This window comes from Pseudorca crassidens, chromosome 1, assembly GCF_039906515.1.
Source record: "Pseudorca crassidens isolate mPseCra1 chromosome 1, mPseCra1.hap1, whole genome shotgun sequence".
In the NCBI taxonomy this organism is placed as follows: Eukaryota; Metazoa; Chordata; class Mammalia; order Artiodactyla; family Delphinidae; genus Pseudorca; species Pseudorca crassidens.
In genome coordinates, this window is record NC_090296.1 from 14307251 (window position 1) to 14333119 (window position 25869).

Below are 25869 nucleotides of genomic sequence, written 5' to 3' on the forward strand. Positions count from 1 at the left end.
TTTTTAATAGAATTTATTTTTAATTTTTTGGAAGGAGCACAAAGAATAAGGTTCAAATTTGGTTGTTAAAGAGATACTTCTTACCCAAGGATTTAAAACTAAAATAAGATCATAGGAATGTAGTAATAGCTGTATCTCCCACACAAGGAGTAGAATGCATAAGAAAAAGAAAAACTTTTACTTTGTGATGCTTCCTAGTTGGAGGACATTTCTCATTTTGCAGAGGAGACCTAAAGAGGTGAGGAGACTTGCTCACTGTCAAACATTTAGTTGACTATATGCTTTCATTGAAAGAGATAGCCAAGGACTCCCTAATCCCAGTCCTATTCCATGCTGTATCTTTGGGAGCTGGTATTTTATTTAATTTTATTTATTAAAATTTTTTTTTTGCGATATGCGGGCCTCTCGCTGTTGTGGCCTCTCCCGTTGCAGAGCACAGGCTCCGGATGCACAGGCTCAGCGGCCATGGCTCACGGGCCTAGGCGCTCCGCGGCATGTGGGATCTTCCCGGACCGGGGCAAGAACCCACGTCCCCTGCATTGGCAGGCAGACTCTCAACCACTGCGCCACCAGGGAAGCCCTGGGATTTGGTATTTTAAATTAAACACAGAGAGAGATGGATGATTGGAATGATGGATAGATAGGTAGATAGGTAGATAGATAGATAGATAGATAGATCTCCTAGCCTTCATGGAGCTTACAGTCTTTTGAGAAAATGACTGTGTGTGTGTGTGTGTGTGTGTGTGTGTGTGTGTGAGAGAGAGAGAGAGAGAGAGAGAGAGAGAGAGAGAGAGAGGTGAATGGTTGGTTTGATGGTTTTTACAAAGTAACCAGTCTAAATTCATTCACTGAATATAACCATAGTCTGTTGTGTCTTCGTGGATGGATTATCTAGTTAGAAGATTTTCCTTAAGGAATTTGTAAGCTGTCTCACAGGAAAGAAATCTTGTCTTCTACCTCTCCACCATCCCCAGCTCCCTCCTTCTCTGCCCCATAGTCCAATATAATTTGATGATGATCCACCATTTGGGATTGTCTTCCTCATCAATCATCTCCAATAGCCAGAACAGGTTCCTGCTGTTTGTGTGTGGATTTACATTTCATTAAGTGTTATACAGGATTATTACACAAGCTTTACTATCCCTATCAATGACAAAATACCTCATTATTTTTCCACATAAAATTTTGCTATTATCTTTTTTTTTGCTATTATATTTTATGAATGACTCTTAGATAGGTAAAGAATACAGGGAAAATTCTAACATTACATTCAAATTTGAAATGTGTTACCATTGTAACAAAATAAGCAAGTGTTAGGCCATGACTTATTACCATGAGAAAAACATTATCAATTTTAGCATATGTCTATTTAGTGTCCCAGAATTTTAAGTGAAGCATAACCAGACCACTACATGTCCTACTGTGTGTTCCAGCTTGCAGGGTTCATCAGTATATTTAGTTAATGATCTAAAGTGAAATATTTCCAAATAGCACCATTCACCTTGCATATGTGCCCAATTCTTGTTTGTTTTTTAAACACTTTCTTTTGTATAGTAGAGGACACATCTTGCCCTCCATTCACAGGGCTTGTGCTTCTTTTGCTAGTAGCTGTGGTCATGGATTTGCACTATTCCCTCTCTGGCTTGGTCCACCCTTGTGACCAAGGTCATGAATATGCAACACAGCAAGTGTGAGAACAGAGCAAAATAATTGACCATTAATGAGACTGGACCCATGACTTGGGCCTCGTTAGGTCTGTGCTTTAATGGACTGAATTTTAAGTCACAGGCAGCCAACAGTTATAGACTTAAGGACCAAGTATGTGAATTCAGATTCTAAAACGCCCAATGGGATAAGATCATAGTTTTTGTGCTTTAGGTGTTTACACTAAATTTAAACTTTTTTTTAAAACAATGCAGCTGACCTACTGAGCAATGTATTCTCTAAGCCATATTATTCTGGAAATTCCTGAGTCACCATTTTCCCCATTAATCCAAAAGTCAAGTGCAAAAGTAACTTTAATCAACATCCAAACAGTAACCAGCAACTTCTCATTTCTACCACATGTGCTACAGTGGGGGTCATACCAGAGAGCAGGTCTAAGACGTCCATGCAACAATAGGCATTTAGCAGCTTATAGATGATTTAACAACTAGTCATCTGAGGGCTGTGTAGCCACAGTGGTAAGCTGGAATGGCAAGTTTTGGGGTGACTCAGTTTGCCTGAAGGGCAGAGCCAGTGATCCGCACAAACTGGTACTTTCACTGAGGTCTTGATATGCAGAAAACTGGGCCATAATGATAAATCAGAGAAACTGATGCTGAATGTGGATTATACCAAAGAATGGGCCTCACCAATTCCAACAGAATTAAGATTTATTTTGGTAACTGTGTGGTTTGGTTTTGAATCATAATGAATAGCCTTTATCCTGCCTTCTGGAGCCATGATGTTCAGTAGAGTAGCCACTAGCTGCGTGTGGCTATTTAACTCAAAATAATTAAAATTTTAAAATGTAGTTCCTTCGTTTCACTAGCCACAGTCAAGTACTCAGTAGGCCCCCATAGCTAGTGGTTACCGTGTTGGACAGCACAGAACATTTCCATCATCACAAAAGTTTTATTGAAAAAAAAAAAAGTTTTATTGGACAGCACCATTCTAGAGATTTAAAAAAAGGAAGGAGCATCATGTTTGCCTAGATCAAGAATCCTGAGGGTTCCAAATTTTTAGTACCACATCCATTATTCTTTGTTCATCCCAATGAGTTTGTTCCCTTCTGATACATGCAGCACACAGTCAGTCACCCAAATTAGCTTCATCCTGTCACTTCTCTGCTCAGAAACTTTCAGAGGCTCCCCAATGCCTGCAGGAGATAAAATGCAACGTCCTTGTGCCTAGCATTCAAAGCCCTTCAACAGTCTGTTGATCTACTTTTTCAGCATTACTTTTGTTATTCTACAAATATGAATTCTCTGCCTCAGACAAATTGGTTTACTCTCTGACCCCTGAATACTCATTCTGCCCTCCCAACTCACTGCCTTTTCCATGCCATTCTCAGTGTCCAGATCCTCGCCACCAATCTAAATCCTACCAGTCCTTCATGTCCTCTTTAAATCACACATCTTTCAAACTTTCCCAATTATCATAGCTCTGAATGATACTTCCTCTCTTCTGAATGCCTACACCTCTTACCCATTTCTACTTGGTATTATCTTTTCATGTATTTCATCTCCTCAACCAGGTAGTAGCAGAAGCTACCATCTTATACTCTGAGCTCAGCACAGTACCTGATAATAAATATCAATAGATTATTTAATTGATTAGTGGTGAGCTCAATTCACTACTGGGCTAGAGAGGATATGAGAAGTGAATTTTCCAAAGCAGAGACAAAAGGAAAAGGAAGTCTTTTGCTTTGATACTACCACTGGAACTACCACCAGAAATGAGTCTCCCTAGATTTGGTGGCGGATCATACTTCCTCAGGAATAGGCCAGACTGTTCCTGCTTTGATCCTGACCTGTACCCTTCTACAGCCCTGAGCACGTATGGACCTGGGCTGATCCTTCCTCCTTCTGCAATTCTTTCCCCACTTTCACATGACTGGATCCATTCCCTGCTTCCTATATGGAGAAAATACGGCCAAAGGCAAGTTGTAGTTGAACAGAAAAACTGAAACTATCTCTGTCTAAGTCCAGTGAAGATGCTTCTTGAGTCTTATTCATCCTAAGTAGATACTCCGAGTCGTTGGCTAATAAACCAACTCTAGGCATCACAACAAGATGACTGGATCATTTGGTCCCTGAAAAGGTTTGCCTTCAGGAGAGTTTTTAAGCTGTACAACTGAGTAGTGGTGTGCCCCCTTTCTTCTCACACCCTCCTCTATAAACCAAAACGAAAGAAATTTTGTCTTATTTCAGCAAAAGGCTTGGTTATTTTTATTGTTTTGACAAAGAAAACAGTTATTTCCCAAGAAGAGGATAATATTGTGGCATATTATTTGCCAGGTTAAATGACTATTTCCTTGGCCAGTTAACCACACAGACTCAGCCATCTCATCTGTAAAATGGGTGTGATAACAAAACCTCAAGGGCTTGTGTGAGGGTTACATGCGTGAAAAGAATGTCGAATTAGTTTGTAAACAATAAATACCTAGCGAGACAAATACAAGTTGTGGTTGTTTGTAATATCTAAAACATCAATCAGCTAAACATGGCAAAGGTCAGATAGAAGGCAATTCAGAACAGTCAGGGAATCTGAAGCAGTCTAACAGTTCAGCAGTGGGAAGATCCAAGGTCTCCCATCTTTCCACGCCCCCAACAGGCTGGTGCCCAGGGCAACAAGCCCTCGCAGACTCATTCCCTCCACCATGCCAGTGGAATGCTGCTGAGTCATCACTGTCTTCTAGAGCAGCCGAAGAGATTTGTGACTCAGAGAACTGATTTATAGTTTCACGTTTCACTGCTCTAGCTCTTCTCTGCCACACAAAGTTTCCTAGTTGCACCTGTTTCACACAACGTTTGAAACCTAGGAAATGACCTCAAAACCGAATAGCAGCAAAATATAGAAGCCATGTTTTAAATGGCCTATTGACGTAGTGATTCTAATAGAGGTATTTCTGACTTTTAAATCCTAAAGAAAGGTTGAGAACGGAACAGAGCCGTTCAGGACTTTGTATACACCTGTGGGAACTTTGTATTTTGGGGTACTTTGAGACTAGAGCATGCATTTCAACCTGTGCTTTGTATGGTGATACCACAGGCTGCCACCAAGCCATTTTTACTTTCTAAACGCTGCTGCTTGTAACATTTGCTAGGTAGCCAGCTGGGTTGGGGGTTAGGTGCTGCAAAAGTCATGGAACAAGTTTTTCTTTCTGTGAAAGAGCACCATACTCTGAACAAGTCCATTCATACCTGTTTTAATCAGCTGAAGAAAAGAACCAAATTTTTAGGAACCAGCCTAAAAGTTGGACAGTGAGAAATGAAGATATATCCATGATTATTCTTTATTAGCATGTTGCAATACCCTAAAAAATACTTTGGAATGATATGAAAAAATTATAATTGTATAACTACTTACCCTTTCATTTGTTTGTTACTCATCTCAAAAAATTAGCTTCTTTGGGATTTCCCTGGTGGTCCAGCTGTTAAGATTCCACACTCCCAATGCAGGGGGCCCGGGTTCAATCCCTGGTCAGGGAACTAGATCCCGCACGCCGCAACTAAGAGCCTGCATGCTGCAAGTAAAAGATCCTGCATGCCACAATGAAGATCCTGCACGCGGCAGTGACCTGGCGCGGCCAAATACATAAATAAATTTTTTTTTTAATTAGCTTCTTTGCACTACATTGTAAATAAACTACACTTCAGTTAAAAAAATTCTTTTTAAAAATTAGCTTCTCTGAGCTCTTTTGGGAATAAGAAAGGGAACCACTGCTAGCCTGAAGAAGACGTAAGTAAAGAAACTATGATAAGGCTTAACAACAGGAAAGTGTCAGCAATTTAAACTGAGGTCAAAGATTTTAAACAAGCTGTATAGATAAGGCCTAGCACAGGGAACAATTCAGGACAGCCAATCCCTAAATGGAATCACAAAGTCCAAAGCAAAGTCATCTAGAGATTTTCCACAGTCACTCGGAGGCCTTGTAAATGATAACATTCCTCTGATCCCCTTAATATGACTAATCTTTCATTAAAATGTTTTCAAAGGTCAAAGGAAAGATCAGTCTAGTAAGACCCTAAAGGTGGCTCTGTCCTGAACCTGTACTTCTTGGAACTTAGTTTTCTTAACTGAAAAATGGGAAAGGGGACCCAGATGGACTTTCTCTGGTGCCTCCCTGATTTAGAATTTTATGATTCTAAATATTTTGCTTGTGAAATTTGTGAGGAACTTGTGCAGAATTCCCTAGTAACTAGGAGACCCCTGGAGATGTGAATGTAAATAGAGCTAAGGTCATAGGGGACTTGACTCAAGAGTTACATCTTTTTATAAATGGTAAAAATGGTAAAAATTCAGATCATTATAGAGTTCCTACTTTGTTGAATGATACTCAGTTAAAATACTTAGAACAGACTAGGCCATGCCTAGATCTCCCACTGACAGATCAATCCTGGACATTTATTTCCAAAAAGAGCCAAAAATGATCAAAAGCTGGGAAGAGGACATGATCTCTTTAAAAAGACCAGAAAAGCAACAATAAAAGGGGAAAGTGAGCAATTTTGAGTGTCAAATTTTTTAAAAAAACATTTTCTTCTAAATATTTATATTCTTCAAAGAACATGATAGAATACATATAAAGGAAAGCTTGGAGATAAGCCCTGCTATTTCAAAAGATTAATGTCCCATAATGACGATATTTCCTTAATTTAAAAATAAAAAGTGAAGACAATTCAAATGGAAAAAAAAATTGTGGTGTTGAAAAAAGAAACTATACCTTCTACACTGTAGACTCTCCGTAAGTATTGGTTGATTGATTTTCTTGAAACTCAAAAGACCCCTTCACATCCAGGTTCTTCTTTCTACCTCTGTCCTAATTACTGTTCATTCATTCCTTCAATAAACTTTTATTGAGCTCATGGAAATGAAATTCACTAAACACTGTGAATATGAAGATAAATTTGATAGGCCCCGTCCTTGAGGAGCTCACAATTTAGTGAACTACTTTTCTGACCACCAAAAGTAGCAGGTTTGGTATGTACTAGGACTGAAGTAAACTCAGAGGAATATTTTGTGGCACACTGATTCACATTAAGATAAACCTGGGATACACTTTACAGTAAACCTAACTTCTTGGTAAATGGGGACTCTCCCTCCAGCATGAAAATAAATGTAAGAGTGACTTTAAAAGCTTAAAGCAGGGCTTCCCTGGTGGCGCAGTGGTTGAGAGTCCGCCTGCCGATGCAGGGCACGCGGGTTCGTGCCCCGGTCCGGGAAGATCCCACGTGCCGCAGAGCGGCTGGTCCGGTGAGCCATGGCCGCTGAGCCTGCGCGTCCAGAGCCTGTGCTCCGCAACGGGAGAGGCCACAACAGTGAGAGGCCTGCATACCGCAAAAAAAAAAAAAAGCTTAAAGCACTACATGCAGAAGCAGGTAAGCCTAAATATAACGACACAGCTATGTTATGGTCTAACTTCTTTGCAGCAGAATCAAATATTAGAGCTGAAAGGAAATCTGGAAATCATCTAATTCAATCCTCTCATTCGACAGAATAGAAAACTGAGGTCCAGGGAACAGAGGGGCTTAGCCAAGAATTTCCAATTTGTTAGTGGCACAGCCAGAGCTCTTATCTCACATTATGATCTGACTTGACACCAAGAAGTCATGGTACATATTTCCTATACCATACACATTGCAAAAGAAATATGATGTACTGTTTCTTTGAGTAGGTATTTTTATAATGAGTTGCTCATTTGGAAGTTCAGATATTTGCTCATTTGGTAAACACCTTTAGAGATGACTACTAGCCGCCTACAGAAAGAAAACCACAGGGCTTCCCTGGTGGCGCAGTGGTTGAGAATCTGCCTGCTAATGCAGGGGACACGGGTTCGAGCCCTGGTCTGGGAGGATCCCACATGCCGTGGAGCAACTAGGCCCGTGAGCCACAACTAGTGAGCCTGCGTGTCTGGAGCCTGTGCTCTGCAACAAGAGAGGCCACAGTAGTGAGTGGCCCCCGCTTGCCACAACTAGAGAAAGCCCTCGCACAGAAACGAAGACCCAACACAGCAAAAATAAATTAATAAACTCCTACCCCCAACATCTTCAAAAAAAAAAAAGAAAACCACAGCTTTTCTCCTTTTTGATCAAGGCTTTGAGTAAAAGTCTAAGAAGCAGCAATAAACAGCAGCTGGCAACTATAGCCTTAGATCAGAGAACAACTTTTACACGGGTACAGAGCAGACACACAAGTTGTAAAACCTCAGGAAAGACCATTAATAGCATAATCTTGGAAACAGGAATATACAGTAGTTCAATCACAAAAATCATTAGATCATTCAAGTCATATTGTGTCAAAATCAGAGAGGATAAAATCACATTTAAATGAAATGGCAGTTCTAAGAAACCCAGAGGATTTCATTTTCTTAGCTAGGTTCTTACAGGAGTGAGAATAACCAAGTAACATTTCTTCTCTGCTAACTTTCTCTGTAGGACACTAATGGAAAATTATGTTCAGAGACAACTTAGTTCCCTTAATTCCTATACCTTCCTTCAATTATACAATAAAGCTCCCCAAATGCTTGAGCCATCTCTCACTACAGCATCAGCTCCAGAAGATGAGGTGTTACTATAGCAGAAAAACACGGGCTTGGGAGACAGACAACCTAGATTCTGTTCTGTGCTCTGCTCCTCAGTTGCTGTGTGACTGCAGGAGGGTCCATTGACCCTCCTGGATCTCAGACTGTTTGGCTGTACAGTGAGGGATTAGAGAAACCCAGACAGACTACACACTAGGCACACTATGGTACCAGATCTGGCACGTTTGACAGGTTATTTCACTAAGTCTTCTCCTCCATCTAGGAGAGTCTTTCCTCAGGACACAAGAAGCTCCCCGTCGGTCTACCCAGGAGCTAACCATTGGCTCTCAGCTCACTGCCTGTTAAGTTACCCTCGTCTGTCCCGTAGCCCCCAGGCCGGCTCCTGGCACGTCCCCCTCAGGCCTCTCCTGCTCGGCCGCGGCGGAAAACCCGAGCCCGCGGGACCACAGGAGGGAAATGGAAAAGGGCCCTTCTGAAACAAAAGTGCCCACAAGGATGCTTGTCGGGCGGCTGGGCCTCCGCTCGTAAACAGGAAGGGTCGTCTCGGAGGCGGATCGAGTCAGGTTTTGGAGATAAGGGGAGGTTTTTCTTATTTCACCAGTGGCAACTGTTTCTCACAACGTGCCGGATGAACCGTAACGAGCGCGGCCTCAACAAGCCAGGAGGCAGGGCGAGAGTGGTTTGAGATCGCCCCCCGGAGTGCCACGTGCTACGGCAAAGGAACTCAGCATTGTTCTTAGAACAACTCCTTGCTTCCCGTCCCTGCGAGGGGAAAAGAATACGCGAGCCTCAAGCCTAAGCTTTTCAAGCGCGCGCGGGCAGGCGGGGCGGGGCGCGGGCCGAGGGCACTATATCTCCCGGCGGAGGAGCACACAGCAGCTCTTGCTTTCCACGCCCCAAAACGCGCTGCTCTGGGGCAGGTTGTTTAGTTGGCGCTGCCGAGGCTGCTTTCCTCGTTCAGTTTGACAAGGATGCTCTGATTGGCCAGCGCTACCCTGCAGTAGTTGGCCGGAAAGAGTCGAGGCGCCTGATTGGCCGCGCCGCACCTGCAATGCGTCAAGCCGCAGTGGGCGTGAATGCCCATGGCTGGAGGGGCAGCCGGCCGCCTTCGGGAGGGAGCGGCTCCGCCTATGGCCGCCATCTTTACTAGTGGCAGCCGGGACGTCCCAGACGCAAAGGGGTTTTTCAGGGCGCTCTTGGGCCAGTAGAAAAACGCTTTGCGACAGAAGTTTTGTGGAGGGGGGTTCTTTTCCTTTTTTCCATTGCGGTGGGTTGTTTCGGTTTTGCTCAGGTGCCAGGGAGGTGGAGGGGGTAGAATTCGCGGGCTCCCGGCTCAGGGCCGAGTGGCCATCCAGGAAGGAGGGGGTCTGACAGGACGTTTAGCCGCCGCTTCCCGAAAACCGCTGGGTCTGCGTTCTCTCGGCGAGCGCGGGGAGTGTGATTTGATTGCTCTCCATTTCTAGAAGCAAAAGGGAGATTTGCTTCCTGGGCATCTTGCTCGGGCTGGAAAGCAGTTCTGGAAAGCTCTCCCGAATACGTCATGGTTCTTGCTCATGCTGTGCGCCTGCAGGGAATGCGTTTTTTGTGTTTTAGAGCTGTAAGTCCAGTAGCCGTCTTGGAAACTATTTACCGGCTGCAGGGACAGTGGCCTGCAGGAGCAAAACGGAGCTTGCCTGACAGACATGCTACGAGATGTTGGCTGAAAATTATTTTGATCTTATCAGTTTAGTTGCCTTTTTAGGCAACTATTCTGTGTGTGTGTGTGTGTGTGTGTGTGTGTGTGTGTGTGCGCTCGCGCGCGCGCGCGCATCCGGCTTTCATTCGTCTCTGATATCCACACCCGCAAAAAAGAGAAAAACCCTCTTCTTATCTTTTACTGCAGCAGAAGTGGTCGTTGTCCAGGACTCTCTTCAGTGGATATGGGTGAAAAGAAAGACTATGTTCCCTGGGTGAATTAGAGCTGGAGAAACGGGAAAAGGCCATGGTTGTCTTGGTTTAGCGGGAGGGATGTCTCTGTTGGTTTTATTTGAGCTGCGTAGGTGCAAATTCGGTGCAGTGTGGGTATCCAAAGGTGAATTCTGGAGCTGCCTTGGTGTGGGTGTTGCCATGGCTACAGGGAGAGGTAGTTGGTGAGTTACGGGGGCCAATAAACCCAGCAAGGCCAGGCCTCTCCCTTGAATGAAGCCTTAGTATTAACTATCCAAGTTTATGTATCCTGGCTTTCACCATTCCCATCCCGGTCCAAGGTTCCTGGACTGATCATTACAGGCACACGAGGGTCTTGTATTGATTCCTATATTGACTAATACAGGCGCAGTCACTGCCTTGTATGGGTTTTGTAATTAGAGGCTGCATACGGGAGCATAGTTTTGGAACCATTGGCCATACAATTTGATGTGTAAGTTACTGCTTCTCTTACCTCATCATACCGAGTTCGAACATTTAATCATTGGCTTTTTATGCCTTTTCCCATAGGCAAACCATCACTTTACCTTAGGGTGCTTTCTGCCTAAAACTTACACTCCATTTTACTGTGTATCAATATAATACCAGACCACTGAGTTCATGGACATTGCAAAAGAAAGACAGTTGCAGCTTTGCATAATCGCCATATAGCAACAACCACTCGTGCCTTTGTGGAACACGCAGTAATTCAGTGTTCTTTGTCAGCTGCAGTGCTGGGAGTCCGCCACTTGGCTTGCTGTGTGAGGTAGAGCAAAGGACTACATCTTCCAGAGTCTTGGTTTCTTCTGTAGTATGAAGAGAATCAAGTCTGTTTCCCAGTCCTTGTGACGATTGCATGAGATGGGAATGTGCCAGCACTATGTAAATTGTAGAACTATTGACATAATGATATTCAGTTACTAAAGCATTTATTGAGTGCCAATAACTGTCTGACACTGTGAGAGGAAGATTTTCCTTCAGTATTTTCTGCTTTGTGGGGTGAACAGATTGACAAACTCAGATCTAAAATAAACCTTAAATAGCATAGTTTTTTTCTTAATTGAAGGCATAGTATTATTGTAGCCTTATTTGCATGCAGGCCAGATTTGAGGGCCCTTAGGGTGACTAGCACATCAGTTTGCCTTGGTCTTTCCTGGTTTTAGCATCAAAGGCCCATGTCCTAGAAGGCGCCTCTGTCCCAGGCAAACCAGGACATTTGGTCACCCTTGGACTGTTTTCATTCCCACAAGATGGGAGGATGAACAGAATAGGAAATGAAGATTCCTACTATATAGAGGCGATTAGGTTTCCCTGCAGCTGGAGGCTACTGGGCTCAAGAAAAGGGATGTCCTTGTGTAAGGTAAGTGTGGGCTGACGCCTGAAACTCAGCATGTCCAAATTCAAACATAATTTTATCCATCTTTATTGTCCTTCCTTCTCTCAGTCCCCACACAGGGCCTGCCTGCGTGCCTTCCTTCCTCTCTTCCTCTGTTTTCTTTCTTTTCAATCTTTCTGTTTCGGAATTTTCTTATTCAGTTCTAATCTTTATCTCTGGTAAAGGCTCTCCTAAAGATTTCGTCACTTTGGAGCACAGAAATTCTTTTTTATGCCATGGACCCCTTTGTCAATCTGATGAAGCCTAATGCTGCTATGGTTCATTGCTGTATTCATAATTGAAGGCATGCTACATTTCACTTAGAGGTTAGTGAAAAGAGATGTTCTACTTTTCCATCCAAGTTTATGGACCTGAATTGTCTCCATGTAGGCCAGGTTCAGAACCCCACTCCTTCTCCATTGCTCCATTGTAGTTCTCTTTCCACCCTGTCCTCTTTTATTCTCTTTTACCTTTACATTCTTTTTTTTTTTAATAAATAAATTTATTTATTTTTGGTTTTGTTGGGTCTTTGTTGCTGCGTGCAGGCTTTCTCTAGTTGCAGCGAGCGGGGGCTACTCTTCGTCGCGGTGTGTGGGCTTCTCATTGCAGTGGCTTCTCTTTGCTGCAGAGCACGGGCTCTAGGCACGCGGGCTTCAGTAGCTGTGGTGTGTGGGCTCTATAGCGCAGGCTCAGTAGTTGTGGCACATGGGTTTAGTTGCTCCACGGCACGTGGGATCTTCCTGGACCAGGGCTCGAACCTGTGTCCCCTGAAATGGCAGGCGGATTCTTAACCACTGCACCAGCAGGGAAGTCCCACCTTTACATTCTTGCCATTATATGTCACCACCATAGTTCAAGACACTGTGGCTGTTTTCCTAACTATTGCAAAAATTGTTCTCCCACCCCTAGTTCTATCTTACGCCCAGCTGATGGAGTAGTTTTTCTAAAGCACATATATAACTATATAATTTCCCTCCTCAACCTCCCATGGCTTCCTATGGCCTCTAGCCTTAAGTGCAGTTTCCTCAGGAATTCCTTCAGGGCCCTCCATAATCTGATCTTTCAGTCCTAATAATCTACTACCCTTTGCAACTCCTAAATTTTGGCCGTACAAACTGTTCTTTAATCTTTGTGCTTTTTCCCCTCCATCTTACATTCACGTTGCTCTCTGGGCCTCGATTTCTGATTTCCATCATCTCTGCCTAGCAGAGTTCTAACATCCTTAAAGACTTCAAATGCAAAGTTAGCTAAGATAACCTCTTCCTCCGCTGGACTCCCTCAGTGCTTTATTTTACCCTCTTCTGTTCTTACTGTCTACTTTATTATGAGTATTTGATTACTCATTCCATAAATGTTTTTCAAGTATCTGTTGTGAGTGTGGCCCTGTACTAGGGGCCATGCGGATATAAAATAAAACTGATTCAAACCTTGGTTTTTAAAGGACTTGTATTTTGGGTTGGGAGGTAATGTGAACCTAAATAACATTTTTTTCAAGGTAAAAGAAAACAAGTATTTCAGGCATCCAGAGGGAGAACGCACTTTGCTAGAGGGATGAGAGAAAGCTTTGTGGAGAAGGTGGCATCCAAGCTAGCTTGGAGGATCAGCGACTTATATGGATGTACATGGGGAAGGCATTCAACACAGAGGGAATACCAGGAACAAAGCTACCAAGCTGTATGAAGGGTATGAAGGGTATGTTAGGGAAGGGGAAGAAGTTTCATCTGTTATTAAGGGGCCTCTTGGGAGACAGGCTGGTGGCAGGTTGGTTAAGGCTAGATAGAGAATGGCCACACATTCCCGGCCAGAAGATAAGATGATGCCGTTGCATGGAATCCATTGAAGAGTTTTGACAAGAGACGGACAGAATCAGAGGTGAGTTCAGAATAATTATGTGGCAGCAAAGTGGGAGGTGAATTTTACAGTGATACTGTACACAGGGAGACTAATGAAAGCGATAAGAATAATGGCATATATTTATTGAGCCCTTACAAAATGCCGTGCAATATCCTTCCTTGCAATATCTCATTTATAGCTCACGAAAACCTTATTATTCACTCCTTTTCACAAATAAGGAAATTTAGGTTAGAGAGGAATAACTAACCTCTAAGTTACAAGAGGTTAGTTATAATAACTAAGTTATAAGAATAACTTATCCAACTTCACCCATGGTGACAGAGTTGGAAGTTGAACCCATTTACTGTATGCAGTAGTTGGTCCATGAATTACCCTTAATCTGAAAGTGTTAGCAGTGGAATTAGAGGAGAAGATCCAAGAAATGATATATATATTTTTAATTGTCTTTATTATGTTTTGGCTGCATCAGGTCTTAGCTGTGGCATGCGGGATCTTTTGTTGCGGTGTGGGTTTTCTCTCTCTAGTTGTGGCGTGCAGGCTCCAGGGCACGTGGGCTCTGTACTTTGCGGCACGCGGGCTCTCTTGTTGAGGTGTGCGAGCTCAGTAGTTGTGGTGTGCGGGCTTAGTTGCCCTGCAGCATGTGGGATCTTAGTTCCCCGACCAGGGATCGAACCCGCGTCCCCTGAACTGGAAGGTGGATTCTTCACCACTGGACCACCAGGGAAGTCCCCGATACTTCTTAAATTATAGTATTTTATGTACTTTAAGTTTGAAGTGAAGAATGAAAAAGCAACAAATACCACTGTGGTTGGGCTGAACTCCTGGACTGTCTTCTCCAACGTTGGTTTCGTCATGTATCTCCTACATATTTTTCTATATGAAGGAAATAAGACCAGTAAGCAAAATACGTTGCTACAGTTCTGCCTCACTTTACGAAAGCTCATGATATCAAAATGGGGAAAGGATATAGATGCTAGTTGGGCTTGGCCTTCTACTCTGACTCCTCAGAAACCTCATAGAGGAAAAGTGCCAACAGCAGTGGCCTGGAGGTGTACCAAGTTATGCTTCCAAATATTCCTGTTGATTGGGCATGTTTCTGAATGTGAACTAGAATTTTTCAGTGCATTTGCCTTCGGGTGAAAGACCTTGGGTAGTACCTGCTTAAAGATATTTAATGGTTTCAGAGCACTGGAGGAGTGATTTTCCTATGCTCTGGTCAAGTCAGCATCCCCATGGCCCCCCACCGTGCCCCTCCAAAAAATACACTAGCAATAAGGAGGAAGAGCGTCAAGAACAATTGCCCTTCAAGAACCACTGGATTATTTTGTGTTTCCCTTGGTACCGTCTTCCCAATCACCAAAGACCGTAAAAAGAGTATTTATTCCAACCCCTTCTATTCCACCTCTCGCTACCCTTTATACTTCTGGTCTTTTCCTGATTATAGATGGCAAAATTAAACGCTATATATGTCAAAGATCCTTCAAACCTAGGAAAGGCTTTTCATCATCAGTAGTTCTAGTATACATTTTATAATACACTGACTACCTTTTTCCCTTTTGCTAATGTTCTTACATCATTTTGTGTGTTTTTATCATTCTAATTAGATCATAAGTTCCTTAAAAACAGAAATTACCTTAAAAAAAAATTCCCACCACCTGCACCGTTGTCCTGCATATAGTAATCACTCAGTCTTGATTTGTCATTTTTCTCCCCTTTTTTTCTGATTTTTCTAGTCAACACTTACCTCTGATGACAGCACTGAAAAGTTTAATGATACTCTAGAAAAAGGATATTCATTCAAGATTCATTCAACAATGTTTATTAAATTCATTCTGTATGTCAGATACCCTTGAATGTGAGTGCTTATTACCCTGTCCTGGGGTCATGGTTATTAGTGGTTTGGGGGTCATCAGCACCTTTGGGTGTCTAATAAAAGCCATAGAAACCTCCCAGAAAAACATACACAAAATAATTCTGCAACTCTTATCATAGAGTCTAGACTTTCAGACTCAATCAAAACCAAGACATTTAAAATCTAAAAATCCTCTTCAGTGGTATGTGTTTAGGCCTCACCACTGTATGATCACATATGATCTATCTATGTAGATAACTACATACGTAGGCATTCATACGTAGTTTAGTTGATCAACTGTATACGTAGCACTAAGGGAACTATTTCAATACTCGAACTGATTGTTGTTTTTAATCATAAGACTTTAAAGCAAAAAAGGGCCATCTTTTTGCTACTGGAATTTGGGAGGCAAAATACATTATAGCATTGTTTTTTTCATTAAGATAAGAGTTGTAATTCGTCACTTATGCAAGCATTTTTCAAATTATAATATGCCATATTGGTAAATCTAGTCTTTGAAGTTTTTAAGTTCTGGTCTCTCATTTGTTTTAAAGTCTGTACAACCTGAAATATATACAATTAAAGAAATATATACAATTAAATATATACAATTACATACCTGGAGTACGTAAATAAGATTTTTCACAGAACATTTTCCTGTGAGATTTAGTACAATTGATGTTTTGATCAAAGTTTGTTTATTATCTTGAAAAAGTATTTTCATTGAAGAGAATGAGTGGTGATTGCCTGAGTTATTTTCAGAACAGTTTACCAGTGGGTTTTTTGGTATTACTTCCCTTGTGCTGCTCTTCCTAATTAACATCAGGTTTGCTAAATTTTATTGCAGAAAGACTGATAAAGAGAAACCCTGTCATCTGGAACCTGAGATTTATGAATTTGTGTAAAACTTGTATGTTTAAAAGGTGCAGAGAGGGAACACAAGCTGTCATTTGAGAGTTCTTCTCTGTGTGAATAATTAATGATGGTATAACTGGATACCAAACAAAATTTACAAGTGTCTACAACTCTTTACCTCTACCTGGAAACTTGTTGCAATGATTATTTCAGGAAGACAAGGTTGCTGAGATTTCCCAAAAGGATGTAATTCCAAGTGGCCTTTAGGAATCCAGTATGACAGATTTCTTTGTTGCTGGATGAAGTCTATTTTAAATGGTAAAATGATCTGATTACAACATAAAGAATCTTCTACCCATAAAAAAGATCTATAGGTGGTGCAAGCATCATCAATATCATCAGTGAACATTATTGAGGTTCTTACCTGGGCAAGGTACTCTGGGAATACCGAGCTTGCAAAGAATTACACATAGCTCTGCCCTTTACATTCTCACAACTAAACTATAACCCACATGCAGGCAGGGACCATAGTTTTATTTAGTTAGTTATTTAGTTAGTTACACTTACGTTTGCTTATACCCTCAATACTTACAACCAAGTCTGGCATATAATAGTTGCTAACTAAGTGTATGTTGAACATCTGAATCAATAACTATTAAAATAGTTGGAGAGGAAAAAAGAGAGTTAAATGAAAGAAGAAAAGCTTCTATTTTGTAATGTAGCTTTTAAAAGGGAAAATACTACATATGTTCTTTTAAAACACCTTTATTATGTGATATTTGATACATATAAAATAATATATATAGTAAATGTAAATTATTAAGCATATTAAAATAAGCCCCAGTGAATTCACCACCTATTCAAATAATTAGAAAATTACCAATACTGTGGAAAATAACTTGTATACTTCCCAATGTCATCTTCCTGCCTCTCCCTCAGCCCAAACTGCATTCTCAATTCAGGGGTATTTTAACTTTGAGATGGATAAATCAGAAACAAGGATTTACAGAAGACAAATCTATGTGATTCTTTATTAAGAATTAATACAGGGCTTCCCTGGTGGCGCAGTGGTTGAGAGTCCGCCTGCTGATGCAGGGGACACGGGTTCGTGCCGCGGTCCGGGAAGATCCCACATGCCGCAGAGTGGCTAGGTCCGTGAGCCATGGCCGCCAAGCCTGCGCGTCCGGAGCCTTCGGCTCCGCAACGGGAGAGGCCACAACAGTGAGAGGCCCGCGTACCGCAAAAAAAAAAAAAAAAAAAAGAATTAATACATTTAGTAAGTGATTGAAAAATACATTTGTTAATAATCATATGGAAGATAATTTATTACAGGCTCTTTGAATACCATAAAAAAGTAGTAAGGGTTACTTCTGTGTGCTAAATCCTGGGGACATCAGAACAGCTTACCTATGCACTCAGAGAAGGCATATATTAGAGTTCACTTTTTTGTTTTGTTTGTTTTGCCTTTCCTTCCCTCTTATGGTGTAAAGTAAATTTTGAAATATCATTTTTTGGGGGAAATTTACTTTAAATTGCTTTTCTATTTGTCATGTATGTTTTCTATTTCATAGTCTCAAAACTGTCTTTAATCACTTGGGGTATGTTTTTACATGGATTCTTAGTGAAACTCTTCCTGTGAGTTGTCTGTGAAGAGATTTTAAGTTATAACACTGGTAAAGATTTACTAAAGCAGAACATAAAAGTAAAGAAGCAAGCCACAAACAGAATGGCATTATAGAAACATTTATCTTATCAAATAAGAATCCTTACACCAATGTTTACTAGGAGCATCCTTTTCTACAATACATAGTATAGTGTGTTATGTCTAGTATCATAAACTCAAATTCCAGAGAAATATAGTATTGTAAATGAATAGGATTTCTTTCCAGAAAAATTTTCCTTTCTCATTAATCTTTCTACATCTGGTTTCCATTGTAGTTCTATATGCAGCCATCAAACAAGTTGTCTTTCTGATTTCTTTCTTTTAATTTTTTAAAATTAATTAATTAATTAATTAATTTTTGGCTGAGTTGGGTCCTCGTTGCTGTCTGCAGGCTTTCTCTATTTGCGGCGAGCGGGGGCTACTCTTTGTTACAGTGCGAGGGCTTCTCATTGCAGTGGCTTCTCTTGTGGAGCACAGGCTCTAGGCGCACAGGCTTCAGTAGTTGCAGCTCACAGGCTCAGTCGTTGTGGTGCACGGGCTTCGTTGCTCCGCGGCATGTGGGATCTTCCCGGACCAGGGCTTGAACCCGTGTTCCCTGCATTGCAGGCGGATTCTTAACCACTGTGCCACCAGGGAAGTCCCTCTTTTAATTTTTTACTTGACATAATTTCAGACTTACAGAAAAGTTCCAAGAATTGTACAAAGAATCCCCATGTACCCTTTATTTCCCAAATGGTAACATTTATCACATTGGCACATTCATACATGTTCTCTTGTGCTCCCTCTTTCTTGTGGCAGGCATGATAGCCCTTTGTCCCTAAACATTTCAGTGTATAATTCTAGAAATAAGGTCATTCTATTACATGTTACATAACTATAGTACAATTATCAAAATCAGGAAAAGGACATAATAACATTGTCCAATATTGTCCAATCTACAGTCTTCATTCAAAATTTGCAAATTGTCCCACTGCTGTTCTTTATAGAAAAGTAAAATCCCAGATCATGCATTGCATTCAAGTGTCATGTCTCTAGTGTCACGTAATCTGGAATCCTTCCTCAGTCCGTCTGTGTTTTTCACAACATGGACTAGTTTACAGATTTCTAACCCATGAATATGCTGAGAATTTTTAAGGAAGTAAGTATATTTCAAGTAACTGAATTAATCACTGTCAGGATATATAGAAAAAAGGTTTAGGCACTGATTATTTTATGTTACATTCATTAAAAAGTTATGCCAAAGAGATGGTAGAGCAAAAGATGAGAAAAAGCAATTTAAAATTCTAGACTTTTTCCCCCCTTCCTAATCCAATTCACTCTTTTTTACAGATGAGAAAATAGAAAGCAGACCAAGACAGATTAGGTAATTGGTCAGAAGTCCTCTAGCTCACCTTCTTGGATCTCCGTACTTTTCTCTATAGCATATAATGCTTAATGGAAAAAACTCAGTATAAAACTCTAAAAGTAGTACATTGGTTTATTTTTATTAATTCCGTCTACTGTGTTTGGTTTGCCCATAAGAATTCTGCCAACCAGTTGTCTCTATCTGTTACATATGTATCCCATATGATAGTTGTATAATAGTTGATATTTGATTTCCATTATAATGTTTATAATATAATGTTTTGTCACATAGAAGTTAAATTTATCTTAGGACCATTTACACAGTATTTAGGCAGTAGTGTGATAGTTTGTCTAGGACACAAGTGTAACATGACCTTAGGTACTTCACAGAAGACAGGGTGGGCTCCAGGCTATGCTCTGAAGGAAAGGAACCTTTTTTTTTTTTTTTTTGGAAAGGAACCTTTTAACCAGGTTCAGTCACCCTTGGTATGTGAGGGGGTTTGGTTCCAGGATCCCTGAGGATGCCGAAATCTGCAGATGCTCAAGTCCCTTATACAAAATGGCGTGATCTTTGCATATAACCTATGCATATCCTCCAATATACTTAAAATCATCTTTAGATTACTTATAGGACCTAATACAATGTAAATGCTGTGTAACTAGTTGCTAGTGCACAGCAAATTCAAGTTTTGCTTTTTCTGAACTTTCTGGAATTTTTTTTTCCCGAATATTTTCAATCTACAGTTGGTTGAATCCACCGATAACAGAACCTGAGGGCCGACTGTACAGCTGTAAGCTTTTCACCAGAGTATCCCTGACAGGATAGGGAACAGAAGAGATTTATTGCTGCCGGCCTGAGCTAGTCTACCCAATGCTACACATTTTTTTGAAACTTCATGTATTTCATGTTTAAAATTTATACATATTTTATTTCTTTCAATTAAGAAGATGTTGCACCTCCAAAAACCTGTCTAAGAGATAGGACTTAACTACTCCTGTAGCTTCAAATACCACTCCATATCACCACACCCCAGTTTGAGAAACACACGAACAAATTCATGAAGAGAGTTGTGGAATTCCATGCTTGGGGTCCAGGCAGAACAGAGTGCTAACTCATGAGAGACACTTTGACAAGTAAAAGGCAGTCTGTGGAGAAGTGCAGAAGTGGGGTTTGAGAGCAGTGAGATAGGGCAGAGCAGTTATGTGGCCTTTGATGCCACCATGAGGAGCTGAAGAAATACAGTGAACGTTAGGATTAATGCCAACTGGGGTGAAGAAAACCAGGATTCTGGGTCTCTCTCTGCTATTCCCTATGCCCTGTGACATTGGGCAATCTGGATTCTGGTTTCCTTATATGGAGAAAGGCAAGACTAAAATAGATGATCATGAGTTTTCTTCTGGCTGTAGTATTTTGTGATTCATTATGAGCTAATAGAATGCATTAGCTTGTTAATAGTTTCCATGCTTCATAATTTCCAAATTTAATCTGATAGATGCCCTTAATATTATTACTAGCCACACACTGCTGATAATATTCAATATTTATTTCAAGGCAACCAGTATACTTAACACTTTTAAGAATATCACTATGAAATCTAGGCCTGCCATCTTATGGATCGTAAATGGTACTACCAAAATACAGGGTAGTATATCTGTTAGTGTCAGATGATTTTTGAACAGATCAAGAGAACACCTACTTATTTATATGTAGCTTACTTCCAAAGGAGTTTATACACTATTTTGAAATTTATTTTCTTTGATAATTCTTAATTTAACTTCCTAAGAAAGAATCCAAGTAAATCTAAGTATCCCCTACCTCCAATTTTAATTGTTTATGGATCCCAATAATTATTTTCTAGACAGCATTTCATTTTCTAAATGGCTATAGGTAGTTCCTTTGCTTTTGAAATTGTTTGGAACAAGAGAATGGTTCTTTGAAGTGATTGTGGGGAAGTGCTTGCATGCGTATTGTATGAAAGCTGTGATCAGCTACTCCTCGTGGTTGTGAAGTGTAGCAGTCTCCCTTTTTTCTTTTTATATAGCTATAAATTATTAGAGTTGCTGGTTTCACATTGCAGCTAGGCTGAGTGTTTGTGGAATTCACTCCTTCCATCTCCTGCATTTATCTTCTGTCGTGTGAAGGATCCAAAACACAGAACTTTTATCCACAGAGAACATGGGAGAGTTAGTAGGAAACATTTTTCAGCTCTTTCAAAACTGTAACTTTAAAATATTGTAAATAAAAAAACCAAGGAAAAAGGACTCTGCTTCCTAAGTGAATTATGGAATTTGTCTCTAATTAAACTTTCTTTTGTCCCAAACAGATCCAAATAAAATTGTTATGCCTCTCTTCCCACTAACATATTTTGAGACACTGAAAATAGTCTAAGGATTGCTTTTGAAGTCCGTTCTGAAATTTTATCTGGGGCACAAGTCGTAATTCTTCTGTTTAAGTTGCTGATGAAGCTTTTTAAACCACACTCTATTTCCCACTGGTTTTCAATTTATTTTCAGTATGCTTCAGTATTTGTGGAGGTTTTCATCCCTTTCAAGTTGAAACGTGATTATTACAGTATAGAAGGCAGCATTTGAACATGGCTGACAGTACAAGCAATTGCTATAACTAATTTTCATCGGTATGAGTCCTTACAACTGAGTCAAACAGCAGCAGCCCCTATCAGTTATAGAGAACAGTAGGGGAGATCTAGCTAAGTCATTTCAGTTTCTCGGGGCTCTCTTTTTTGCTGAATAGAGATGTTGGCTGAGATTACCTTCTTCCTGCTGCCTCTTGGAAGGTAAATGCTTTTGCTAATCATCTCATGATTTAATTATCAGATCTCCTTTCTTTAGAATTGTCTCTCTTGTTTTGACTAAGTCCTATTAATGACTTTCAGGAAACAGTGTAGATTGTTATTTCCACATTGAGCCCAATCAGAAGCCTGTGACCTCTGTATTTTTCTGCTTATTTTGGTTATATATTTTGAGATTTTTATGAACATTTAAAATGTTTTAAAATTCTGCTCAAAGTTAAAAGTTTTCTTTTTAGTCTGACTCTAATGGTTTATTTAAAACATATTTGAGAAAGCTTTTGGTTTTTACTTCCAGTTGCTCAATTTATGTTTCAGAATTTCTAAATCATCTATATTTGCTTTTACTCTTAAAATATACTGTCATTATAAAATTAAATGACTATACCACGTGCCAACAATATATTTTATAGAAATGAAATTGTTCACAAAAATGAGTCACTGTAGGAAAGATACCTCACAAATGACTGTTTTGTGAAGTTCAAGTTTCACTAAAAAAGGTAAAGATTGAAAACACTCTAATGCTTAAAGCTGTTTTTGGGGAAAGACTGCAATTGTGTAATGTACATGTTGAAACTTGTGTTAGATTTCAAAATTTAGCTTAATTTTACACCTGCCACAGGAATATTCCAGCGGTCATAAGTGCAAAAATAAAATCATTGCCAATTTTGTGCCTTTCACTTAAATATTCAATTAAGTAATTTTTTAGGCAATTACTTTTGGAAGAATAAGGTACCAGCGTAAAATTTAAATGGAGCCAACTGGTTTTATAGAGTTCCATGTAATAAGATATATTAAAAAAAGCTTAAGTACCAATAAAGATGTTAAAAAAAAAAAAAAGCTTAAGTAGAATTGCTTAGTAATGGAATAATTTGGCTAGAAAAGAAGTAAAATAGATCGTTGTTCCCATGAAAACTCAAGCATAAGTTGAGGTCACTGTTGGAAATTTTGTAGAATATATTTTTTCACTGGAGGGAGGTTGGATCAGATATACTCAAAGATCCCTTTTAACTCTAAAAGTCTAAGATTTCAGTAAACTTTAGACTAATCCTTTATAAACTAACGTTAACAATTTCAGAGAGTATGAATGGGAGGCATTTTGAGGGGTGTTTAATCATTATTCTGGAAATATATCCTGAGTTGGGGCAATGAAGAAAAATCTGTTTCCCTTTTTGCTGCCATTGAAGGCATGTTGACAGTAGAGAATTAAAAAAAAAAAAAAGAATGAACTCCTGTAGCTCTAAAAACGTTTTATAAAAGCAACTATCAGGGCTTCCCTGGTGGCGCAGTGGTTGAGAATCCACCTGCCGACGCAGGGGACGCGGGTTCAGTGCTCCGGTCCGGGAAGATCCCACCGCAACCGGAGAGGCCACAACAGTCAGAGGCCCGCGTACCACAAAAAAAAACACAACAACTTTCTCTTCTATTTCTGCTGATCTTCAGCAAATCCTTTTTAATAAAATGTGAGGATCATTTCCTGTCATTATTGGGTTCTAAAGTTTGATCTCCCCGAAAAGCTGACTGTCCTTTGTGAACCGGCTGTGTGTGGTGGCCTGTACCTTGTGGGATCTGGATGTTGATCAATGGTGAAGATTTTTCCATTTTAATTCCAGCAGAAGAACCTTGTGATCAGAACTCAAGGGCATGGTGGGTTGGGTGGGTCCCGGATACCCGTCCTCTCACTGTCCCCCAGCATCATCTAGTTGAAGAGGAAGTGGTTCCCTGGCTGCCAAGTGTCAGTGGAGCGCTGTGTTAAAGTTCTCTGGGAAGGGGTCTCGTCGACGCTTGGTAAGTAGTAATCTGGCAGTTTGCTTCTGGCCAGTGGTAAGCTGACCCTTAACAAAACTGTGACGTAAGAAAGGTTATTTTTTTACACCATTCACCCTGGTTCCCATCATCAAGTCACAGCCTCCATCTTCAGACATTCAGAGTCTTGATTTAGTGTTCTCCATGACACACCTTCTCCTCGAGCTTACTTTCTGGGAAGGATGTTATTAATATGCTAATGCAAATTTAGGTTAATGTCTTATCTCTCTCAGGGATATGTGCATTTCAAACCTTTCTTCTATGGAATGATAGCACCAGCTGACAGCAGAGGTATTTCGAGGCCCTTCTGGAAATTATTATCATGTTAAACTGTCTCCCAGCCTGTCTTCTTTTAAGGTCTTAGCCTCTAGTTCCATCTCCAGCATGCCCCTCTTATCTCTTTCTCTCATTCATTTATTCAACAAATATTTATAGAGCTTCAGTATGTGTGATGTACTAGGCTAGGCACAGGGAGTAGCACAATAAACTAAAGAAAGGCACAGTCCCTACTGCAGTGGACTTTATAGTCTAATGAGAGATTCTGTCAAATAATCATATAAATACATGTCAAGTTGTAACTGTGGTAAGTGCTATGAAGGGGAGAACAGAGTGCTGTGTATATCTAATAGGGGCCCTAGCCAGGAGGTCCAGGACATACTCCCTGAGAAAGTCTGATTGAACTGAATGGGAGTTAATGAGACAGAAGGATTGATAGGATGTATTGGCCTCCTAGGATTGCCATAATAAAGTACCAAAAATTGGGTTGCTTAAAGCATCGGAAATGTATTATTTCGTGGTCCTGGAGGCTAGAAGTCCGCAATCAAGGTGTCAGCAGGGCCGTGCTCTCTCTGATGGTTCTAGGAGAGACTCCTTCCTTGTCTTATCTAGCTTCTGGTGTGTGCTGGCAACCCCAGGTGTTCTTTGGCTTGTAGATGTACCTCCCAAGGCATATGACTGCCTTCTCCCTTTGTGTCTTTATATTTCCTTCCCTCTGTACGTGTTGGTCTCTGTGCCCAGATGTCCCCTTTGTAGTAAGAACATCAGTCGTATTAGATTAGGACCCACCCTAATGACCTCATTTTGTTTAACTTGATTACTTCTGTAAAGACCCTGTCTTCAAATAAGATCACCTTCTGAGGTACTAGGGGTTGGAGCTTCAACATATCTTTTGGGGGGCCACAATTCAACCCATAACAGGACAAGAAGAAGAGGAGTAGAAGAGTGTTCTATGCAGGGGAAACAGTACATGACATGATCCTTTGGCGGGAGGAAACATGGCCTCTGTGGAGTAGAAAGTGAGGGGTTGTGTGGTGTGAGAGGAAGCTGGAACGGAAGTAAAGATGCGTGGTTAGGCCTGCATTAGGGACTTTGGTCATAATGTAAGAGCAATGAAACTTTATTGGAAGATTTCAGCAGGAATAAGATGTGATCAGATTTGCACTTTGAAAAAAATCACATGGGTTGGTGACAGCAAGAATAGATGCAGGTATACCATTTAGGAAGCTACTGCAATAGAGCAGGTGAGAGAGGAAGGGGCATAAAGGGAATTGGTCACAGAAAGCAAAATAAGTGAGCCTTAATGATAAATTGGATGTAAGATGGAGGCGGGAATGGTCAAGAATGATTCATTCCTAGATTTCGGACTCATTTGTCTAAATGCATGAATGAACCATGTTATGGGCAAACTTGTGAGTTTACTTTGGACATGCTGGTCCTGGGGTGCTCCTCTTAGAATCGTCAGATCAGCATTTGTAGATCTGGGGCCTAGAGGGAAGGTCCCAGCTGAAGATGAAAATTAGAATCACTGGCATGTAAGTGATAATTGAAGGTGTGCACCCCGGCTGAGAGAGTGTCTACAGGGAGAAGAGAAGAGGGCCTAGGGCAATAGCAGAAAATAGGCCCACAAAAGAGATTAAGGCAGAGCAGCCAGAGACAGAAGAGGAAAACTAGGAGAGTGTGGCTTCATAGAAGCCAGGGGAAGAGGGAGTGGTCAAATACACCTAAGAGAGGCAAAAACTGTCCACTGGATGTAGCAATATGGAAGTGATTGGTAAGTTAACAGAAAGATTCTTTGGGCTAGTGAAATGGAGGAAGCCAGACTGGAGGGGTGTGATGAGTGGGAGA

At 40.8% G+C, this 25869-nt stretch overlaps 1 long non-coding RNA gene across 1 annotated transcript in view; it reads left to right on the forward strand.

The window, feature by feature from the left end:
- The first annotated feature begins 9350 nt into the window (after nucleotides 1–9350).
- Nucleotides 9351–25869, forward strand: part of LOC137219416 (uncharacterized) — a 30000-nt gene continuing 13481 nt past the window's right edge. The window contains exon 1 of the long non-coding RNA XR_010941120.1: nucleotides 9351–13436. This is a non-coding gene — a long non-coding RNA (uncharacterized lncRNA). The remainder of the gene's footprint in view (nucleotides 13437–25869) is intronic.